The following is an 8447-nucleotide window of genomic DNA, read 5'->3' on the forward strand; positions in this document are numbered from 1 at the left end:
CCTTCCCTGTATTGTGTGCTGTGTTTCCGTTCACCTAAAGTAGTTCTTATCTACTATCTAATTAGCGAATGACCCTCTCCCACCCTCCCTCCCTGCCCCCTCTCATAACCACAAAAGAATGTTTTCTTCTTTGGTTAAACTATTTCTCAAGTTCTTATAATAGTGGTCTTATGCCAAATTTGTCCTTTCGCAAATGACTAATTTCAATCAGCATAATGCCTTCCAGGTCCCTCCATGTTATGAAATGTCTCACAGATTCCTCACTGTGCTTTATCGATGCATAGTATTCCATTGTGTGAGTATACCATAATTTATTTATCCATTCATCCCTTGATAGGCACCTTGCTTGCTTCCATCTTTTTGCTATTGTAAACAATGCTCAAATAAACATGGATGTGCATATATCTGTTCCTGTAAAGGCTCTTATTTCTCTAGGATATATTCCAAGGAGTGGGATTGCTGGATCGTATGGTAGTTCTATTTCTAGCTTTTCAAGGAAGCGCCTGGTCTATTTCCAAAGTGGTTGTACCATTTGACATTCCCACCAGCAGTGTTTAAGTGTTCCAATCTCTCCACAACCTCTCCAACATTTATTATTTTATGTTTTTTAGATTAATGCCAGCCTTGTTGGAGTGAGATGAAATCTTATTGTAGTTTTGATCTGGATTTCTCTAATGGCTAATGATCATGAACATTTCCTCATATATCTCTTAGCTAACTGAACGTCGTCTTCTTTTTTTTTTTAATAATTTTTATTGAGCTTTAAGTGAACGTTTACACATCAAGTCAGTCTGTCACATATAAGCTTATTTACACCTTACTCCATACTCCCACTTAATCTCCCCCTAATAAGTCAGCCCTTCCAGTCTCTCCTTTCGTGACAATTTTGCCAGTTTCTAACCCTCTCTATCCTCCTATCTCTCTTCCAGACAGGAGATGCCAACGCAGTCTCAAGTGTCCACCTGATACAAGTAGCTCACTCTTCATCAGCATCTCTCTCCAACCCATTGTCCAGTCCCTTCCATGTGTGATGAGTTGTCTTCGGGAAAGGTTCCTGTCCTGGGCCAACAGAAGGTTTGAGGACCGTGACCGTCCGGATTCCTCTAGTCTCAGTCAGACCGTTAAGTCTGATCTTTTTATGAGAATTTGGGGTCTGCATCCCACTGATCTCCTGCTCCTTCAGGGGTTCTCTGTTGTGCTCCCTGTCAGGGCAGTCATCGGTTGTGGCTGGACACCATCTAGTTCTTCTGTTCTCAGGATGATGTAAGTCTCTGGTTCATGTGGCCCTTTCTGTCTCTTGGGCTCATAGTTATTGTGTGACCTTGGTGTTCTTCATTTGCCTTTGAACCTGGTGGGTCGAGACCAATTGATGCAACTTAGATGGCTGCTTCTTAGCATTTAAGACCCCAGACGCCTCATTTCAAAGTGGGATGCAGAATGTTTTCATAATAGAATTAGTTTGCTAATTGACATAGAAGACCCCTTAAGCCATAGTTCCCAAACCCCCGCCCTTGCTCCGCTGACCTTTGAAGCATTCAGTTTATCCCAGAAACTTCTTTGCTTTTGGTCCAGTCCAGTTGAGCTGACCTTCCATGTATTGAGTATTGTCCTTCCCTTCACCTAAAGCAGTTCTTATCGACTAATTAATCAGTAAATAACCCTCTCCCACCCTCCCTCCCTTCCCGCCTCATAAACACAAAAGTATGTGTTCTTCTCAGTTTATACTATTTCTCAAGATCTTATAATAGTGGTCTTATACAATATTTGTCCTTTTGCCTCTGACTTATTTCACTCTGCATAATGTCTTCCAGGTTCCTCCATGTTATGAAATGTTTCACAGATTCGTCACTGTTCTTTATCGCTGCGTAGTATTCCATTGTGTGAATATACCACAATTTATTTAACCAATCATCCATTGATGGGCACCTTGGTTGCTTCTATCTTTTTACTACTGTAAACACAGCTGCAATAAACATGGGTGTGTATATATCTGTTCGTGTGAACGCTCTTATTTCTCTAGGGTATATTCCGAGGAGTGGGATTTCTGGGTTGTATGGTAGTTCTATTTCTAACTTTTTAAGAAAACACCAGATAGCTTTCCAAAGTGGTTGTACTATTTTACATTCCCACCAGCAGTCTATAAGAGTTCCAGTTCTCTCTGCAGCCTCTCCAACATTTATTATTTTGTGTTTTTTGGATTAATGCCAGCCTTGTTGGAGTGAAATGGAATCTCATTGTAGTTTTAATTTGCACTTCGCTAATGGCTAATGATCGAGAGCATTTTCTTATGTATCTGTTAGCTGCCTGAATATCTTCTTTAGTGAAGTGTGTGTTCGTATCCTTTGCCCACTTCTTGATTGGGTTGTTTGTCTTTTTTGGTTGAGTTTTAACAGAATCATGTAGATTTTAGAGATCAGGCGCTGGTCTGAGATGTCATAGCTGAAAATTCTTTCCCAATCTGTAGGTGGTCTTTTTACCCTTTTGGTGAAGTCTTTAGATGAGCATAGGGTGTTTGATTTTTAGGAGCTCCCAGTTATCTGCTTTCTCTTTGTCATTTTTGGTAATGTTTTGTATTCTGTTTATGCCTTGTATTAGGGCTCCTAACATTGCCCCTATTTTTTCTTCCATGATCTTTATCGTTTTAGTCTTTATGTGTAGGTCTTTGATCCACTTGGAGTTAGTTTTTGTGCATGGTGTGAGGTATGGGTCCTGTTTCATTTTTTTTGCAAATGGATATCCAGTTATGCCAGCACCATTTGTTAAAAAGACTATCATTTCCCCAATTAACTGACACTGGGCCTTTGTCAAATATCAGCTGCTCATATGTGGATGGATTTATATCTGGGTTCTCAATTCTGTTCCATTGGTCTATGTGTCTGTTGTTCTACCAGTACCAGGCTGTTTTGACTACTGTGGCTGTATAATAGGTTCTAAAATCAGGTAGAGTGAGGACTCCCACTTTCTTCTTCTTTTTCAGTAATGCTTTACTTCTCCGGGGCTTCTTTCCCTTCCATATGAAGTTGGTGATTTCTTTCTCCATCACATTAAAAAATGTCATTGGAATTTGGATCAGAAGTGCATTGTATGTATAGATGGCTTTTGGTAGAATAGACATTTTTACTATGTTAAGTCTTCCTATCCATGAGCAAGGTATGTTTTTCAACTTAAGTAGGTCCTTTTTAGTTTCTTGTAGTAATACTTTGTAGATTTCTTTATATAGGTCTTTTACATCTTTGGTAAAATTTATTCCTAAGTATTTTATCTTCTTGGGGGCTACCGTGAATGGTATTGATTTGGTTATTTCCTCTTCAATGTTCTTTTTGTTGATGTAGAGGAATCCAAGTGATTTTTGTATGTTTATCTTATAACCTGAGACTCTGCCAAACTCTTCTATTAGTTTCAGTAGTTTTCTGGGGGATTCCATAGGGTTTTCTGTGTATAAGATCATGTCATCTGCAAATAGAGATAATTTTACTTCCTCCTTGCCAATCTGGATGCTCTTTATTTCTTTGTATAGCCTAATTGCTCTAGCTAGGACCTCTAGCACAATGCTGAATAAGAGCGGTGATAAAGGGCATCCTTGTCCGGTTCCCGTTCTCAAGGGAATTGCTTTCAGGCTCTTTCCATTTAGAGTGATGTTGGCCGCTGGCTTTGTGTAAAAATGCCCTTTATTATGTTGAGGAATTTTCCTTCAATTCCTATTTTGGTGAGAGTTTTTATCATAAATGGGTGTTGGACTTTGTCAAATGCCTTTTCTGCATCAATTGATAAGATCATGTGGTTTTTGTCTTTTGTTTTATTTATATGGTGGATTACATTAATGGTTCTTCTAATATTAAACCAGCCTTGCATACCTGGTATAAATCCCACTTGGTCGTGGTCAATTAATTTTTTGAAATGTTGTTGAATTCTATTGGCTAGAATTTTGTTGAGGATTTTTGCATCTATGTTCATGAGGGATATAGGTCTGTAATTTTCTTTTTTTGTGATGTCTTTACCTGGTTTTGGTATCAGGGGTATGGTGGCTTCATAGAATGAGTTAGGTACTATTTCATCATTTTCTATGCTTTGAAATGCCTTTAGTAGTGGTGGTATTAACTCTTCTCTGAAAGTTTGGTAGAACTCTGCAGTGAAGCCTTCTGGGCCTGGGCTTTTTTTTGTTGGGAGTTTTTTGATTACCTTTTCAATCTCTTTTTTTTGTTATGGGTCTATTTAGTTGTTCTACTTCTGATTGTGTTAGGTAGGTAGGTAGGTAGTGTTTTTCTAGGAATTCATCCATTTCTTCTAGGTTTGCAAATTTGTTACAGTACAATTTTTTGTAATAATCCGATATGATTCTTTTAATTTCAGTTGGGTCTGTTGTGATGTGGCCCATCTCGTTTCTTATTCAGGTTATTAGTTTCCTTTCCTGTTTTTCTTTTGTCAGTCTGGCCAATGGTTTATCAATTTTGTTAATTTTTTCAAAGAACCAGCTTCTGGCTTTGTTAATTCTTTCAATTGTTTTTCTGTTCTCTAATTTATTTAGTTCAGCTCTAATTTTTATTATTTGTTTTCTTCTGGTGCCTGGTGGATTCTTTTATTGCTCACTTTCTATTTGTTCAAGTTGTAGGGACAGTTCTCTGATTTTGGCTCTTTCTTCTTTATGTATGTGTGCATTTATCGACATAAATTGACCACTGAGCACTGCTTTTGCTGTGTCCCAGAGGTTTTGATAGGAAGTATTTTCATTCTCATTGCATTCTATGAATTTCTTTATTCCCTCCTTAATGTCTTCTATAACCCAGTCTTTTTTCAGCAGGGTATTGTTCAGTTTCCAAGAATTTGATTTCTTTTCCCTAATTTTTCTGTTATTGATTTCCACTTTTATGGCCTTGTGGTCTGAGAAGATGCTTTGTAATATTTCGATGTTTTGGATTCTGCAAAGGTTTGTTTTATGACCTAATATGTGGTCTATTCTAGAGAATGTTCCATGTGCCCTAGAAAAAAAAGTATAGTTTGCAGCAGTTGGGTGGAGTGCTCTGTATAAGTCAATGAGGTCAAGTTGGTTGATTGTAGCAATTAAGTCTTCCGTGTCTCTATTGAGCTTCTTACTGGATGTCCTGTCCTTCTCCGAAAGTGGTATGTTGAAGTCTCCTACTATAATTGTGGAGGTGTCTATCTCACTTTTCAGTTCTGTTAAAGTTTGTTTTATGTATCTTGCAGCCCTGTCATTGGGTGCATAAATATTTAATATGGTTATATCTTCCCGGTAAATTGTCCCTTTAATCATTATGTAGTGTCCTTCTTTATCCTTTGTGGTGGATTTAACTTTAAAGTCTATTTTGTCAGAAATTAATATTGCTACTCCTCTTCTTTTTTGCTTATTGTTTGCTTGATATATTTTTTTCCATCCTTTGAGTTTTAGTTTGTTTGTGTCTCTAAGTCTAAGGTGTGTCTCTTGTAGGCAGCATATAGACGGATTGTGTTTCTTTATCCAGTCTGAGACTCTCTTTCTCTTTATTGGTGCATTTAGTCCATTTACATTCAGCGTAATTGTAGATAAGTACGTGTTTAGTGCTGTCATTTTGATGCCTTTTTATGTGTGTTGTTGACAATTTCATTTTTCCACCCACTTTTTTGTGCTGAGACGTTTTTCTTTGTGAATTGTGTGTTCCTCATTTTCATAGTGTTTGACTTTATGTTTGCTGAGTCGTTATGTTTTTCTTGGTTTTTATTTTGAGTTATGGAGTTGTTATACCTCTTTGTGGTTACCTTAATATTTACCCCTATTTTTCTAAGTAAAAACCTATAGTCTTTGTCCTATATCGCCTTGTATCTCTCTCCATATGGCAGTTCTATGCCACCTGTATTTAGTCCCTCTTTTGGATTATTGTGATCTTTTATATATTGACTTCAATGATTCCCTGTTTTGAGAATTTTTTTCCTTTTAAAATTAATCTTAATTTGTTTTTGTGATTTCCCTATTTGAGTTGATATCAGGATGTTCTGTTCTGTGACCTTGTGTTCTGCTGGTAATTGACATTATTGGTTTTCTGACCAATTTCCTTTAGTATTTCTTGTGGCTTTGGTTTGGTTTTTGCAAAATCTCTAAGCTTGTGTTTATCCATAAATGTTTAAATTTCACATTCATATTTTAGAGAGAGTTTTGCTGGATATATGATCCTTGGCTGGCAGTTTTTCTCCTTCAGTGCTCTATATATGTCATCCCATTGCCTTCTTGCCTGCATGGTTTCTGCTGAGTAGTCTGAACTTATTCTTATTGATTCTCCTTTGTAGGAGACCTTTCTTTTATCCCTGGCTGCTTTTAAAATTTTCTCTTTATCTTTAGTTTTGGCAAGTTTGATGATAATAGGTCTTGGTGATTTTCTTTTTGGATCAATCTTAAATGGGGTTCGATGAGCATCTTGGATAGATATCTTTTCATCTTTCATGATGTCAGTGAAGTTTTCCGCCAACAGATCTGCAACTGTTCTCTCTGTGTTTTATGTTATCCCTCCCTGTTCTGGGACTCCAATCACATGCAAGTTATTCTTCATAGAGTCCCACATGATTCTTAGGGTTTCTTCATTTTTTTTAATTCTTTTATCTGATTTTTTTCAGCTGTGTTGGTGTCAATTCCTTGGTCCTCCAGATCGCCCACTCTGCATTCCAATTGCTCGAGTCTGCTCCTCTGACTTCCTATTGTGTTGTCTAATTCTGTAATTTTATTGTTAATCTTTTGGATTTCTGAATGCTGTCTCTCTATGGATTCTTGCAACTTATTAATTTTTCCACTATGTTCTTGAATAATCTTTTTGAGTTCTTCAACTGCTTTATCAGTGTGTTCCTTGGCTTTTTCTGTAGCTTGCCTTATTTCATTTCTGAGGTCATCCCTGATGTCTTGAAGCATTCTGTAAATTAGTTTTTTATATTCTGCACCTGGCAATTCCAGGATTGCATCTTCATTTGGGAAAGATTTTGATTCTTTAGTTTGGGGAGTTGTAGAAGCAATCATGGTCTGCTTCTTTATGGGCTTTAATATCAACTGCTATCTCCAAGCCATCACTAAGATATTGTAGTGATTTTTTCTATATTTGCTCAATGAGTCTTGTTTTGTTTTCTTTCAATATACGTAGATGGGCTACTAGATTGCGCTGTCTTGATTGTTGTAGCCCTTGACTCACTTATGTCCTATTACCAGCTGGTTTGGGCTGTTACCAGTTATATAAGCCTAAGAGTCCATTCACTATTCTTGAGTAGAATCTGATTTTGGGTCATCAAGTGTGTGATGCAGACTGTCACCTATCCACCTAGAGAAGTAGTGGTGATAGCTGTGTGCACCAGATTCTAGTAGCAGCAGGGGTTCACACTGTAGGGGGTGCAGGATGCTGACAGGCTTCCCCCAAGTGCCAGTGAGGTAGGTGTGTCTCTATTACTAAAGCACTTTGGTGGGTGGGCTCTGCAGCTGTACCTTAGGCCCCCAATGCAAGCACCTCTACAGATTGGTAGGTGTCACCCTCCTTAGACCCCTAAGGCAGGAGGCTAAGTGGTCTTGGGGGAGCATCTTTCCAGTAATCCGCTAAAACAATTACAGTCAGATCCCTATCAGAAATGCCTTTGCATTATAATAGCCACCTTGTTCCCTGTAGGGATGAAAGCCTAAGACTGTGGATCACATATGCTTGACTGGAGCTGGTCCTGTGTTTTTAGTCCAATTAAGGAAGGATTTTTGGTCCCTGGGTTTTTTGTAGCTGCTTCTCTCAGGCCAGGAGAATGGGTTAGGAAAAGACCAAAAAGAAAAAAAAAACAAGGAAAGAAAAACCACAGCGCAGATCACTCCCTGGCTCAGGAAATTCCAATGTTAATGAAGCCACCTGGGAAAGGGAGGGGAGGGTTCAGATAAATAGGAGAAAGTAGCACCCCGGAATATAGACAAAGTTACTTATCTTGCTTGGGATGACTGTTTTATCTGAGATTCCCGACGGGGGCATCCACTGTGTGCACTGGCTGGGTAGAGATTGCCCCCGAGGGTCAGGCCTGCGTCCCATGCTTGCGCTGTCTCAGAAGCCATGGTTAGTTCCTCCAGTCCCAATCCAAAGCCCAGCGCCAAGGTTCCCCGGCTGGGCCACCAAAATCCTGGCTCCAAAACCAGTCGCTGCCTCCCGGTGACTTCTCCTCCTGTCAGCTGCATCATGCGCTGTCTGCGTGCACCGGCTGGGCTTCCCCCGAGGTCACTTCTAGTGGCTAGCTAGGGCTGCGTCCTGTGTTTGCGCCATCTCAGGATGCCGTGCTCAGCTCCCCTGCACCCAGTGCAAAGCCTGGCGCCAAGGTTTCCTGACTGGGACGCTGGCTCCAGGCTCCGAAAACAGTCGCTGCTTCCCCGTGGTTGTTCGTTCTCAGTCTCTGTCACTCAGGTCAACTCTTTAGATCTGTGTTTGATGGTCAGGGTTCGTAGATTGTCATGTATG

The sequence above is a fragment of the Elephas maximus genome, chromosome 2 (genome assembly GCF_024166365.1).
Source record: "Elephas maximus indicus isolate mEleMax1 chromosome 2, mEleMax1 primary haplotype, whole genome shotgun sequence".
Taxonomy (NCBI): domain Eukaryota; kingdom Metazoa; phylum Chordata; class Mammalia; order Proboscidea; family Elephantidae; genus Elephas; species Elephas maximus.